This window comes from Carassius auratus, unplaced genomic scaffold (genome assembly GCF_003368295.1).
Source record: "Carassius auratus strain Wakin unplaced genomic scaffold, ASM336829v1 scaf_tig00007156, whole genome shotgun sequence".
In the NCBI taxonomy this organism is placed as follows: domain Eukaryota; kingdom Metazoa; phylum Chordata; class Actinopteri; order Cypriniformes; family Cyprinidae; genus Carassius; species Carassius auratus.
In genome coordinates, this window is record NW_020523815.1 from 114,609 (window position 1) to 131,183 (window position 16,575).

The 16,575-nt window shown below is 38.6% G+C and overlaps 1 protein-coding gene across 2 annotated transcripts in view; it reads left to right on the top strand.

Moving 5' to 3' along the window:
* The window catches only part of LOC113071342 (muscarinic acetylcholine receptor M2-like), a 62,301-nt gene that overhangs the window by 27,462 nt on the left and 18,264 nt on the right, over positions 1 to 16,575 (top strand). The gene's annotated exons all lie outside the window — the stretch shown is intronic.

The window sequence follows — 16,575 nt, forward strand, 5'->3', positions numbered from 1 at the left end:
TTGTGATTCACGGCCGGTGTTTCCCTCTCATCTGCACACGTTTGACGTCGCTCCATCACAGACGAAAACTAAACGCGAGCAGAAGGCAGACTCAAAACTGTGAGAGGCGAAGAAACGCTAGAAACGTCTTGATTCAAAGTCCTCTTCAACTTCATCTTTTAGCACAGTGAATGAGATCAACCATGCATCTGCACAATAAAACAGAGCAAAGAAGAGCACGGTTCGGATGAAGACGGACATTGTGCGGTGCTATGATTATAACTCATACAGGGACATTGCAAGGCCATATAACAGCTTTCCCCCAAAATGACTCAATCAGTGGGAATGAATGGGATTTAAGAACTGAGATCTGGGTTTTATCCTTGGACATGCAATCAGAGACACTGATGCAGGCTGGTTTATGATCTTCACATCCGTACGCATTAAATGGATGCTTCATCCAAAATGACTGTCACGATTTACTCGCCCTCGTGTTGATTCAAACCCTTCGTATACTGCAAAACACAAAAGATGATGACACAAAATGGAGATAAATAGAGGAGAATGCTATAAAAAAAAATGCGATTTCATAGGACAAAATGCTGAAGAAAAAATAAGCCATGATGCAATATATGGTGGATTTGCTAAGATCTAACATCTAAGTATGTACAGTATGTGAGTGTGTGCTAGCTCTACTGGGAACACAGTACAAGAAACCCCAGAAACCTTCTTCCAACACATCTTTTGGAACAATGACTGTTTCTCCAGTGCATCACCTGATCTTAAAAAGCTCCCTACCTAGGCAGCTCACTAGAGACCAGCGAGTGACAGCAGTGCAGATATGACCTCGTAGGTCTGCACCTCTAGTAAGTGAGGTCTGTTCCTGCAGACCTGGTGTTGTAGTGTTACGTCTGCACATTAAACCATAACCCACCGTGCACTAATATATATGATAATCACAGCAGCACACAATATCATTTTCCCTTCCAGAAGAGATTTCCCGTCTCGCTTGGCAAGCGTTCCTGCTGTCAGAGTGAGCGCACGCCTCCTGAGGGTCCCGCTATACGCAGTTTACACTAACAGCTTTATACAAATCATTCACACTCAGTCCCTCCCCGAGTGCACTTCAGATGTACGTTACCACACGGGCTGTGTCCCGAATGCCATAACCAGCTGAAACATACTATTATCACTGGATTACCTTCCAACATGGAAATTGGGTACCTTTGGAAATACAGGTGTATATTGTGAAACCACTAAACCGTTAACTTAAACTGTAACTGTTTTACTTGTAATATGTTGTGAGGCAGATCTGATGAAAACGCCGCCTGATTCCCAGAAGCCCTGGAGTTTTGTCGTCCTGGTGTATTTGCATGGTTCCTAATGAGGTTGTATTAGTGGGTTTATTTTGGCAGCAGCTTTGAGAAATGACTTTATTTGCTGGGCAGCCGCCAGTCCTCTTCTCAAACATTATCGCTCGCTTGTTTTCTGTGTCTGCCTCGGTCACGTCTCAGGGATGCTAAAATCGCTGCATGCTAATACTGGCATTAGCAAACCAGCATGCTAGCTCTGTAATGCTTCATCCCTGTCAGTAGCTGATATAAAATCAACACTGTTAAAGGCTCTGTTACACCGTGTCCTAATCGGGAGTGATAATAAAGAAAAAATGATTCCACATCAATCTGTTCATTACAGGGGATTTTGGAGACTAGTTTTAATTTCTTGTAAACATATGGGATTAGTGTAGAAAGCATTTTTAGGGTGTTGAAGTGGTCCCTAGATGGTAACTTACATTGAATCGATGATATTGTGTTCTGTCAATATGGCTCGGGTCCCTCCTTCAATATAAGTTGGATATTTTGCACCCGTTTTATTCTTCATCAGGGGAAAATCTGTTTGGTCACTTAGTAAAGTAGTGATTTGACATAAATGAGGCGTTAACACTAAAGGTTAGGGGTTTGTTTAAACCTTTACTCTGGGTATTTTAATGATGCTTAACTTAGAATACACCACTAAATATGTGCAAATTGGCTGTGATCTTGTTGCTTTGCTCAGCATTTAAAACAATTTATGGTGGATAGCACGTGTCATGTTCAGTGTGTTTGAGCATCCCAAGTGTTCCCCAGTACCTCTGTTCTCAGATGGATGGAGGAAAAATCCAGACCGGTTCTCAGATGGATGGATGGATGGATGGATGGATGGATGAACGGAGGAAAAATCCAGACCTGTTCTCGGATGGATGGAGGAAAAATCCAGACCGGTTCTCAGATGGATGGATGGATGGATGGATGGATGAACGGAGGAAAAATCCAGACCTGTTCTCGGATGGATGGATGGAGGGATGAACAGAGGAAAAATCCAGACCTGTTCTAGAATGGATGGATGGATGGGTGGATAGATAGATGGATGAACAAATGGATGGAGGAAAAATCCAGACCTGTTCTAAGATGGATGGATGGGTGGATAGATGGATGGATGGAGGAAAAATCCAGACCTGTTCTCGGATGGATGGAGGAAAAATCCAGACCGGTTCTCGGATGGATGGAGGAAAAATCCAGACTGGTTCTCGGATGGATGGATGGAGGGATGAACAGAGGAAAAATCCAGACCTGTTCTAGAATGGATGGATGGATGGGTGGATAGATGGATGGATGAACAAATGGATGGAGGAAAAATCCAGACCTGTTCTAAGATGGATGGATGGGTGGATAGATGGATGGATGGAGGAAAAATCCAGACCTGTTCTCGGATGGATGGAGGAAGAATCCAGACCGGTTCTCAGATGGATGGATGGATGAACAAATGGATGGATGGAGGAAAAATCCAGACCTGTTCTCGGATGGATGGATGGATGGATGGATGGATGGATGGATGGATGGATGGGTGGATAGATGGAGGAACAGAGGAATAATCCAGACCTGTTCTCAGATGGATGGATGGATGGGTGGATAGATGGATGGAGGAAAAATCCAGGTCGGTTCTCGGATGGATGGAGGAAAAATCCAGACCTGTTCTCGGATGGATGGATGGATGGATGGATGGGTGGATAGATGGAGGAACAGAGGAATAATCCAGACCTGTTCTCAGATGGATGGATGGATGGGTGGATAGATGGATGGAGGAAAAATCCAGACCGGTTCTCGGATGGATGGAGGAAAAATCCAGACCTGTTCTCGGATGGATGGAGGAAAAATCCAGACTGGTTCTCGGATGGATGGATGGAGGGATGAACAGAGGAAAAATCCAGACCTGTTCTAGAATGGATGGATGGATGGGTGGATAGATGGATGGATGAACAAATGGATGGAGGAAAAATCCAGACCTGTTCTAAGATGGATGGATGGGTGGATAGATGGATGGATGGAGGAAAAATCCAGACCTGTTCTCGGATGGATGGAGGAAGAATCCAGACCGGTTCTCAGATGGATGGATGGATGAACAAATGGATGGATGGAGGAAAAATCCAGACCTGTTGTCGGATGGATGGATGGATGGATGGATGGATGGATGGATGGATGGATGGATAGATGGAGGAACAGAGGAATAATCCAGACCTGTTCTCAGATGGATGGATGGATGGGTGGATAGATGGATGGAGGAAAAATCCAGGTCGGTTCTCGGATGGATGGATGGATGGGTGGATAGATGGATGAACGGAGGAATAATCCAGACCTGTTCCCAGATGGATGGGTGGATAGATGGATGGAGGAAAAATCCATACCTGTTCTAGGATGGATGGATAGATGGAGGAAAAATCCAGACTGGTTCTCAGATGGGTGGATGGATAGATGGATGGATGAACAAATGGATGGAGGAAAAATCCAAACCTGTTCTCGGATGGATGGAGGAAAAATCCAGACCGGTTCTCGGATGGATGGATGGATGGAGGAAAAATCCAGACCGGTTCTCAGATGGATGGAAGGGTGGATAAATGGATGGAGGAAAAATCCAGGCCGGTTCTCGGATGGATAGGTGGATGGATGGATGAACGGAGGAATAATCCAGACCTGTTCTAGGATGGATGGATGGAGGGAAAATCCAGACCGGTTCTCAGATGGGTGGATGGATAGATGGATGAACAGAAGGACAGATGGATGGAGGAAAAATCCAGACCTGTTCTCAGATGGATGGATGGATGGATGGGTGGATAGATGGATGGATGAACAAATGGATGGAGGAAAAATCCAGACCTGTTCTCAGATGGATGGATGGGTGGATAAATGGATGGAGGAAAAATCCAGGCCGGTTCTCGGATGGATGGGTGGATAGATGGATGAATGGGGGAATAATCCAGACCTGTTCCCAGATGGATGGATAGATGGAGGAAAAATCCAGACCGGTTCTCGGATGGATGGAGGAAAAATCCAGACCGGTTCTCGGATGGATGGATGGGTGGATAGATGGATGGATGAACAAATGGATGGAGGAAAAATTCAGACCTGTTCTCAGATGGATGGATGGATGGATGGGTGGATAGATGGATGGATGAACAGATGGATGGAGGAAAAATCCAGACCTGTTCTTGGGTGGATGGATGGATGGATGGATGAATGGAGGAAAAATCCAGACCTGTTCTTGGGTGGATGGACAGATGGATGGATGAATGGATGGACGGACGGACGGACGGAGGAAAAATCCAGACAGGCTCCAGGCTGCACAGAACTCATTGGCTCAAACACACACCAATTTTTTTTAAGCCATTACTCCTCCACACTTTCGCTGGGAGGAGAGAAAATGAAAACCAATCACCCTTGAGCACATTACAGACTTCAGTCAGCTCAGCCTCTCTTGTGTCCTCTTTATCTAACCAATAAATCTCTCTCGATGCAGCACAATACTGTCATTCACACACAACACTGTCCTCATGTCAAGAGTTTATACGGAGTAATGTAATACCAAACCTCTCTCCAGACATAAAACGACAGCCACTGAATTCACTATCATACACAACATCAGCATAAAAGTTCAAGTTAACATGGAATGGAAAACAATTCTTAAGATATATTCCCGGTGTTACCATGAACGACTTCGTGCGTTTGCATGTTTGACTTCCAATTCCTGATTGATAATATCAAGCCCTGGCCTACACTGAATAACCGGTTTCACTTCTACAATGCGTTATGGAGGTAAAATAGTTGAAAATGCAGATTTACTTTGAAATGATAGTCTCACAGTTTAACTACTATAAATGATTAATCGTGTGCGGCTAGGGAAGCTACATTTTCAGAGCCAACACTTGTAGCATGTCACGATTATATATTCAAAACACTGTGATAGTTGCATATCCCAAATGTCTAGGCTTCTATCATTAATGTGTTGGTTTATATGCACAAAGGGATCGTTGTCTACAGCACAGGGAGATGCTGTACAAAGACATATCCCTTTAAGACTAGGAAGAGGTGAAAGAGAGAACAGAGTTCAGCGGCATCACGCTCTCACCCGGTTTCTGCTTTTCTGCCCACTGGGATATTATGTAAATGAGTGGATGTGCAAATGTGAGGTATTAAATATACAGTATGCATAATTGACGAGGGCAGAGGAGGAGAGAAAGGATAATTGAGGTGCGGTTTGTGAATAGCTGAGAACTTCTCTGTTCGGTGTCTGATGAACAATACGATTTTTAAGGCTGATTTTCATACAGAGAGAGACGCACGTGCAGTAGAGGGACACTGAGCCAAAGCAGGCTATTAATTCATTACGGCTGACTCATTACTGACCTGTCCGCTCCGCTGTGTAAGACACGGGCTGGTGGTAAAGGTTAAGACACTCAAAATGTGAGGTGTCCTGTAAGAACGTGTTTGAGGAGGACTGGTGAGATGAGCTACGTAGATAAAGTTCCAGGTTAATAGTGGATCGAGTGTGGTGTGTTATGACTGGCGCAGGTCATGCATACTATGACAAGCCCAAAACTACACCAGAGATTAACGGTCATCAGGCCGCGCAGGTCCCTCTTTTCGCCAGGTTTTGCGACGTTGCAGGGTTTTTCTCCAAACCAATGCATCTGTGCGGTACGAGCTGCTGTGCACTTTCCAGCTCTGATGAACAAGGTCACACAGTGAGCCACTTGCAGTGAAAGCAACTTATGGCCAATTTCTAAGGGATCTGAAAGGGTTTATGGATTTGTCCCATTCACTTCCATTGTAAACGCCCCATACTAATCCAGATTTTTGCTATTTTTAAAGAAAATAAGGAAAATGTATTTATTAAGCTAATAAACTTTATCCTATTGATTAAGCCTAACTTGTACGGAACACAGAATGTTCCTTTGAGGCAAATTTGTGCAACCTCCAAATATGTGTGAAAAAAAAGGATGCAATAAAAAAGATAAAATGTCACAAAATGCCTAAATAAAATAAAAAATAAAAATATTAAAGTCACAACAAAACAATAACAGATTTTTCTTCCATATTGTTGCTGTATAGTGGAGTGAAATCATCTTGAGAAATAAAATACAAGTATGGCGAGTAGATATTGAATAAATAATAATAATAATAATAATAATAATGAGGTATATATTTGAAACAAGATTCATGTACAAATCTGTGCATTATTTACTGTATAAATACAAATATGTATGTTATACATTTACTAAGAATTATGAAATGTCGAGAGATTAAAAAGTTATATATTATGCATTATGAAGATGCCTCAAGTTGCTTTCGATTAAAATAAAACTGTCAGCTAAACGAGTTCGTAATATTATTAAATGTCGGCATGAACTAACAATGCAATGGCGAGAGTTTTCTCTTTAAATCTAGTTTGGCACTGGATCCGTTCAGCTCTATGTTTACACTGTCAGATGAGACAAACTGAGAGAAAGAGAATAAGAGGTCAGTGAAAATAATGAAGAGGAACAACTCCAAACAACAAACGCTTTATCTCCTTTCTGCTCTCTCTCTTTTCCCATTTTCTCTATCGCTCCCGATCTTAATGAGTACCACGGTCGTCCATCATACAGCGGCACACGGGCCGTACGTTACCATTTCACGAGGACGGGACACAGAAAACACAACTCAGCAACAATGACTAGACGAGTCCACAAACACACACTTACTTTCTCAAGGGCACGGTTAGAAGAAACTCTGCATTTCTATCCTTCTTCTGACCTGATGCTGTACAAAAACAAAAAGCATGAAAACACCCTCAGGAAAAGAAAATCACAAATTATTTCTCTTTACCATCTCACTTTATTCTCCAAGACTTGTACTCAAGCGTCCTGTTTCTCAAATGTTGCATAAGAAAACACCTTCATAATCTCATGCATGTTTAAGAAACAGAGACATTTAACCTAGAAAAAATGGTTTCTTCCTCTCTTTTTCAAACGTCTGACTTGTGCATTGTGATGCGTGTTATATACTGTATGTATGCCGTCTAGACAGTAACGGTCTGCAGTGCTTCTCAAACACACGGAGTTGTATTTTCCATGTCTTTGTAGTTGGCTCGCAACACCACACATCTGACCTTATCAAACACAGAAGCAGAAGCCAAATATTCATCATCGGTGTCTCACAGCAGCAGCCACAACATACGTTATAGTCAGAGCAACAGTTAAAGCGCCAACACGTTTATAGTCAAGTCAGATTTATTTATATTGTACTTTCACTATACACATCATTTTAAAGTCATACTGTTGTGTCTATAATGCCTTAGTGATTTACCATAGAGCAAGTGCTGGCGATATAACAATATAAAAATGATGATACAAGTGATCCTCCAGATTTAGATCAAGCTATATTGTATTTAATAGTGTTGTCTAGTAACTCGGGCAAATAAACGTTGAAATGTTGTTCGGTTTTGTTCCATTAAGAGATTCAAATATTTGTCGGTTTTATTCTATTACGAGATTTAAACGTTGTTTTGTTCCATTAAGAGATTCAAATATTTGTCGGTTTTGTTCTATTACGAGATTTAAACGTTGTTTTGTTCCATTAAGAGATTCAAATATTTGTCGGTTTTGTTCTATTACGAGATTTAAACGTTATTTCGTTCCATTAAGAGATTCAAATATTTGTCGGTTTTGTTCTATTACGAGATTTAAACGTTGTTTTGTTCCATTAAGAGATTCAAATATTTGTCGGTTTTGTTCTATTACGAGATTTAAACGTTGTTTTGTTACATTAAGAGATTCAAATATTTGTCGGTTTTGTTCTATTACGAGATTTAAACGTTATTTCGTTCCATTAAGAGATTCAAATATTCGTCCGTTTTGTTCCATTATGGGATTTTAACGTTGTTTCGTTTAGAGATTCAAATATTCGTCCATTTTGTTTTAGGAGATTTAAACGTTGTTTCGTTAAGAGATTCAAATATTTGTCGGTTTTATTCTATTACGAGATTTAAACGTTGTTTTGTTCCATTAAGAGATTCAAATATTTGTCGGTTTTGTTCTATTACGAGATTTAAACGTTATTTCGTTCCATTAAGAGATTCAAATATTCGTCCGTTTTGTTCCATTATGGGATTTAAACGTTGTTTCGTTTAGAGATTCAAATATTCGTCCGTTTTGTTTTATGAGATTTAAACGTTGTTTCGTTAAGAGATTCAAATATTTGTCGGTTTTGTTCCATTATGGGATTTAAACGTTGTTTCGTTGAGAGATTCAAATATTCGTTCGTTTTGTTTTATGAGATTTAAACGTTTCGTTAAGAGATTCAAATATTTGTCTGTTTTGTTCCATTATGGGATTTAAACGTTGTTTAGTTCCATTAAGAGATTCAAATATCTGTCGGTTTTGTTCTATTACGAGATTTATACGTTGTTTTGTTCCATTAAGAGATTAAAATATTCGTCCGTTTTGTTTTATGAGATTTAAACGTTTTTTCCGTTCCATTAAGAGATTCAAATATTCGTCCGTTTTGTTCTATTATGAGATTTAAACGTTGTTTTGTTCCATTAAGAGATTCAAATATCTGTCGGTTTTGTTCTATTATGAGATTTAAACGTTGTTTTGTTCCATTAAGAGATTCAAATATTCGTCCGTTTTGTTCTATTATGGGATTTAAACGTTGTTTCGTTAAGAGATTCAAATATTCGTCCGTTTTGTTCTATTACGAGATTTGAACGTTGTTTTGTTCCATTAAGAGATTAAAATATTTGTCCGTTTTGCTCTATTAAGAGATGTAAACGTTGTTTCATTCGATTAAGAGATTCAAATATTCATCTGTTTTGTTCTATTAAGATATTTAAACGTTGTTTTGTTCCATTAAGAGATTTACACATTTGTCAGTTTTGCTCTATTAAGATAACATGGGCTGCTTTTGTGTGTTTGCGAAGAGTAGATTTCTGGCCTAACAAACCACTCGAACACTGGTTACAGTAATAGGAGTGCTAATTAACACCGAGGATGTGCTTATAGAGGTAGCTAATGAGTTGGTAAAGTTATAGGTGGTGGGTATAATATATATTAATGGAGTAGAACAAGACAAACAGGGCTATTTTATCAGATTGTGTTTCCCATTTCAGACTGGACTCTTTATCACAGGTCGTGGGCAGTCGGAGAAACGATTAGAGCCTGTGGACACAAACACACACGCGCTCGGGTCTGTGGACCTCATTGCCATGCATTATGTGCAGCCAGACTGCAGCAGAAGCGAATCCCACTACTAACCAGCATGCTGTCAGGCTATAATAGCTCAAACTAGAGCATTACCCTCGAGACAAACAGACACACAACCGCTGATGTGATGTGCTTCTACACAGAGTGAGGTTATTACAATAGACCAGATCTACATGATCAAATGAATAACTCACCTTCTTCACACTGAAACGCATCTTATCTAGGCTGTTATCTAGAAAAAAAAGACAGGTAAATGGCGTCTAACCTCATCAAATGAAAATAAAATAAAAAAATAAAAATACAAAAAATAAAAAACCCTTTTAAGTGCACCTCAGGGGAAAAATTTAATAGAGTGCAACATTTGGGTCCGGAAGTAAATCATTTTCTCCATAAGGAAATTGATTTATAAGTATAAACGTTTATAGATGGACCTACTGTGAGTTCAAAGATTGTTAATCGATGAAATATGTTTTTTTTAATGACATCTGCATTATTTTCATTTTTTACTTATTTTATATATTTTTTTTTGCTGTGAAAAACTACAATACCCATAATGCAATAGAGAATATTCAGCAAACAATACCAAGAGCAGTTAAATTAAAGTATAATATTTCACAATATTACAGTTTTTACTATATTAGCAGAAGACAAACTTTATAAAAAAAAAAACATTTGACTTATTTTATATGTCTATATATTTTGTTTTAGTATATCAATTTCCATTAAGCACTGCAAATGACTGCTAGCATTCACTAGATATAATTAAACATTTTAACCGAATAGTTGTATATTTCTCCAAAGTTTTTAATTTGATTGTCAAATTGACACAATGCATCATGTGATTCAGTTTTTCTTCCCCCATTAAAGCCGTTAAGTTCACAATCTAGTACCTTTGTCATTTCGTCCCATTTTAAAACACTTTTTTTGGCTTCAAATCAGTTTGTAAAGTCGTGATTAGCCTTGACTTGGTTCACACTGTATAACTCTTTAGGGAATACTAAATGGAAAATATAACGCCGCTGAAAAAATGTGAACGAGCACTAATGCACTAAATAGCAAACAAACATGCACAACTTTAAATAAGGACTGACTGAAAGCCAAAAGCATTTTGTCTAATGAAACAAGCATATGTGCATGTGTGCTAATACTGCATCAGATAACCAGTCCGCCAGATGTTTCCGTGTGTCTGTAATGGGTTGTTTCAGGGGCAGTGCCAGCATCCACAGAGCACCATCTCTATCTGCCAACACTCACAGCTGAGGCCTAGCACTGAGTTAACCTGTCCAAGACATTGTAACACACAATCTACACATATATACAGTACGAGCATCTGCATACTCACTCAGCACGACTGATGCTCTCAGGTCAAACTTGATGACTTCAGGTGTCCGAATGAGACGTTTGAGAGCCGTTCACTCCAGTAAACTTCTTCCAGGATGATTCAGAGACGTTAAGTGTGTTTGTCAGTGTGCTGTCATACACTAAAAGTCCAGAGTGACAGCAGCAGATGGAAGACGTCACAAACACTACTGCTGCCTGTCAAACACAATCAGGCATCTGTATCAGGGAACAAACACTCACTTCTGACTATAAACACTTGCATACTACTCACTTAATATCACCAAAGTTTCTAATAAACTCGTGCATAGTCTGTTTTTGTAGGTTTTGAGTTCTAAGAGGCTGTCCTCAGCCCCTAACACACACACCTGTTTTAAATATTGATAATAATCAGAAATGTTACTTGAGCAGCAAATCAGCATGATTTCTGAAGATCATGTGACACTGAAGACTGGAGGAATGATGTTGAAAATCAGTTTTGCATCATAGGAATAAATTAAAGTTTAACAGATATTCAAATTGAAAACAGCTATTTCAATTTGTAATAATATTTTATAATATTACTGTTTTTATTGCATTTCTAAATCAAATGAGTACAGCTTTGGTGGACATAATGACCGTCTTTCAAAACTATAATTTTTTTTTTTTTTTGACCGATAGAGTGTTATTATTTGTATATTATACATTTATAAGAAATGCAATTTAATTAAAAAAAAAAATAAAAATAAAATAAACCATCAAAACATCTCTCTCCCGGTCCACACTGCTACAGCTGCACAGGAAATAGAATCTCTGCACCAGAAGAACTACATCATTAAAATCGCATTGAGGAGCCATTCATCCATTTAGACTGAAATCTCATGCCACTATCTAATCAGAGACCGATGTGGTCACTACAGCAGAGACAAGACGAGGCTAAAGGTTCAATTACACTGTTACCACACTGACCACAACAACATCATCCAGACCGAAGACACAGAGGATAAAGGAAAGATGATATTATACTGTATCAACTATATTTTAATAGATGCAGATAAACAGGTTTGCTGTAAATGGACAACTGGACTAATGCTTGTGAAAATAATCCCACAAACATAAATTTTAACTATTTTGACTTGGACATTAAGAAAGTGCTTAGCTCTATCCTAGTTTATACAGAAGACAGTCAACATTAAAGCTCAAATAATTATGCGTCTTATAAGCTAAAAGTTTCAGCTATTATGTCCAAGAATTAAAAGAGTTAAGAGAGTATTATTCCAGACAATCACTGGAGCTGATCTATTATACAGGTCGAGATGGCCATTGTGCTTAGTCGGTTTATGTAAATATATGCATCTGTGGTGAGACGCTGAGATTTATCACAGGACACAACCCTCTCTGAATAGCAGAGGAAAAGTAAGCAAAGCACAGAAAAGGGGTAAAAGTTGGAGATCAGTCCTCGGTGCATCCCATAGGGCAAAGACAATTTTCAGCTCTACTGAACCAGTTCCACAACTCGAGTCCGAAAGGCTGACAAAACTTATTCATAACAGCAAACTCCTCCATTCTGTCATTCAAGTCACGAGGCTCCATCCGACTCAAATTTGGACCAGAGATCAGAGCAGTCCATTAGTAAGCAGCGCTGGGATATGAATGCAGTATCGAGCGGAATAATTCAGACTGGAAATGAGGGCAGTTTGTCATTATAAAACAAACAGCCGGCCTCAGAAGAACCGAATATAGGGACCCTTAATGACTCAAATGCATTCCATTACACCTGATTAGTCAAGCAGGTCCAAGCTTTTATGACTCCAAAAGCAGAATATCACACGTATGCTAAACCAAACGAGCCCTGAAAACACAGAATGGAGAGAGGAGAGCTCAAAAGTGGATAAAAGACAGAAGAAAGGACGCTTACTAAAACATAGAAGATCCCTTGCAAAATATGCTGGTTTCTACACTTCAAAAAATTTATAATTTTACACTATATATGCATCTAAGACTATGTTCATGGTAAACTCAATGATAAAAATATTTAAATAACAAAAGCTTCAATTTGTTGTATGCAATAATTTAGGGCCTTCACAATTGTTCGATTACATTTGTACATTTGTTATTTACATTCTCAATCTCCCTCTTTGCTCTTTCCCTCTAATTTTCTCTCAGAAATTGCTAGTAATATTCACAAATAATTGTGAATGGTATGGAATAAAAATGACATTTTAAAGCAGATCGAACTAAATAATATAGCATCCTACTATAATATTTTATTTAAAAAAAAAATTTTTTTTTTACAGTGTAGATGCAAAAGATACCGGACATGAATTGTGTTCAATTCATGTGAAGCATCGTAAGTGTCCCAGAATGCACAGCAACAAACTATACTTAATTTAAAAATTAGAAATGCATTAGTGTGTGCTGTGCATTTTTATAAACATAAAGTACAATAAAAAGTGAAAGTCAACACTTGAGAGAAAAACAGATGCGTGTGTAGGTCTTAAAGCGACAGTACGAAACAAAAATGTAAATTCTGTCATTATTTACTCACTCACATGTTGTCCCAAACCTTTTCAGAAGAAATTTTGAATACGCGCAACCAAACAGTCGCTGATCCCCCCTGACTTCGACAGCAGGAAAACAAATACTATACAAGTCACTGGGGACCAGCAAATTGTTTGGTTGCCCACATTCTTCAAAACAACTTTTAAGTTCAAAAGAAGAAAGAAACTCATTCAGGTTTAAAACAACTTGAGTGTGGTCACACGATAACAGAATTTTAATTTGTGGGTCAACTATCCCTTTAATGATGTTACTAAAACAAAACGCTAAGCTCTTGACTGATAATACAATTGCTTTAATAAGAATCAATGTAGGATAATTTATACCGTTTTTCATTTTATTATCGGTTTCTTAAATGCTACTGCTAAATACACCTACCTGTAATGATGAGACCGAGACGTATGCAGAACTTTAATTATGAGAATGGTCAGACAGGCAATGATCAGTAACGGTGTCAGGTATGTTTGGGATAACCAGAATCAATAACAGAAACAAGTCGGTGTCGGGACAGGCAGCAGAGCATCAAAGTCGGTATGAACAATCCAAAAGTCAGGTACAGAATGAACGAACAAACACAAGGAAAACCGCTTGGAATTGTCTGACTGGCAAAATAAGACTTCACAACGTGGCTGTGTGTGAGTGCTGCTTATATGCATGTGTAAATGAGGTGCAGGTGTGGCAAGGAGATTAGCTGAGGAATGAGGTGCAGGTGTGGCAAGGAGATTAGCTGATGAATGAGGTGCAGGTGTGGCAAGGAGATTAGCTGATGAATGAGGTGCTGGTCTGGCAAGGTGATAGTGATGCAGAGGCTCATGGGAGATGTAGTTTGGGTGTGGTGCAACAGATGAGAGGTGCTAGTGTCCAAGTGATATGGTGACCTCTGGTGGTTGATGGGTGGAATGGAGTGCCCTCTACTGAAGTTCGTGGGCACTCTAGCTAATGATCATGACACTACTGTACCTGAAAAATAAAGCACTCTTTGTTTAATTTTCCTGTAAAAAGATCATGATGTGATACTTTTGCTGTATCACTCAACCCTAACTAGAAGGCAGCTGACTATATAGACAGCTAGGCTTTGGAACGGAGCCATTGTGTACACATAACTGTGCTTGTTTGAGTGCAGATCGCCTGTAGTTGGCAGTGATGTGATGTGTTGTGGTCACTGACTCCATCTGCATTGTTGCCCTTCGCCTCTTCTAAAAACACAGATTGCTGGACATGAGCGTTTTAATAGGGATTAGATTAGTTTGGCTTAGTGCCATGATTAGGGCTTTCTGGCACTGGAGATAAGTCAATTCTTTCTGGTTATTCAGGGGAAAAGCAGCAAATAACGCAGCGTTTTAATGGAGAAAAACAGAGCGAACTGTCGCTCCATAAGACTGATAACTTCTTCCCTCTAATCACTATTACTGGACTCGTATCTATTCACATTCACAGAGAGAGAGAGAGAGACAGGCGCTAGGTTAATTTTGCCCCCCGGTGCTCATATGGGAACTGTTCCTTTGCTCTAATCCTGATTTTTAATACAAAGACGGAAGGCACGACTGAGCCACACGCGGGAGATTAAGCTGACAGTCCCAATTTGTCGTTTTTCCTTACATCTTCAGTCTAAAGGATCAAACATCTGTAAGGTTACAGAACCAGCTCTGAATTCAGACAAACTGTTGTGTGCAGTCATCCATGATTCAGCAGGTACTATTTTTTTTAGGACCGTTAAGTTTTATTTTATTTTCATGACAACTGAAGGCTCCTCAAGGTTTCTGCAGGTTTTATAAAAAGTATATTTAAGGCTTACCTAAATGCATTATCTTGTTTTATCAATGTGCATGTCTAAAGATTATTAAAGGGTGTCATGAACTGCCTTTTGTTTTTTATTTTGTATTTGAATACTGATTTCATGACCTGTTTAAAACAAGTTACACTGGCTTATTTGAGATGCAAGATGGCATAGGAAGTCTGGTTTTCCAAAAAAACTGATCAAAATTAAGTGAGTTTATGATTAAAACAGATAGATATCAATTCTTCTTTTAAGCATAGTGACTTCATTTTGTTCAGTTTCTCAGAAAACATGACTTAATTTCTTTATTTTGCATCTTAAGTAAATAAATATTAATTTAACGGTGTTTCGATATTTGCATCGGAAAAAAGACAAAAATACTGAAGAGGAAGAATTTTTAAAGTGCATACAACATTTAATGCCACGGCCATGCATTTTTAAGACTTGTTAATTTGTGGAAGTTCAATTTAAGACTCTTAAGACCCACATAAACTCTGTTTACAACTAAATCTATTTTTGTTTTTCATTGAATTTTTTTTTATTATATATGATGTTTTTATACATTAAGTTACAAAGAAAATACATGCATTACATTTAAATTGAATGTATGCATTACATTTATAATTTAAATAGAAAACAGTTTTACATTATAGAGGAGTTTTTAACTATTGTAAAATACTGTGTTAATGAAAAAAAAAACATTTTCTTCTTAGTGCAAAATATATTTCCTAATTCTTTCAAGTTTTGGCTGAAAGTGAACCTGGACGTGTTTACAAGAGATTCATTCGGTTCTGGTGCTGAAAATAACCCAAGAATCAAATATGCTGAACTGAAAAACATGTAATGACAAATCTAATCTCTAAAGAAGCATTAAGTCAACACAAGAACAGACACAAATTCTTCTTGACATGAAGCAGGAGTGAAGTATGGAGACAGCAGTGTAATTGAATGCTGGAGATGGATCAGACGTGCTGTTGACTTTATTAAAGAAGAAGTTGAGATCACGAATTCTTTCAAGCAGTGCTTAAAATTTCTCTTACACGTATTTCATCAGTTTCATTACTCACATTAGCTGAAATCATACCCTTCACATTTTAATTGGGGTGATGTTAGAATTGGCACTCTTATAGAGTGTGTTTACGAGTGTGTGTGATGATGGAAAATCTCCAAAAACACTCGTTCGGTGTTCATTTACATTGTCAACAATACTGAATACAATTAAACTACTTAAAGTTCTCCGCTGCTTCCCTGGAGACTGACCTGGGGTGCGTTTCCCAAAACCATAGTTGCTAACCTGTTAGCAACTCAGTTGGTTGGCAATGGGAAATTGCATTGCAACCAACAAAGTTGCTAACTTAGTTAGCAACTATGGTTTTGGGAAACGCAC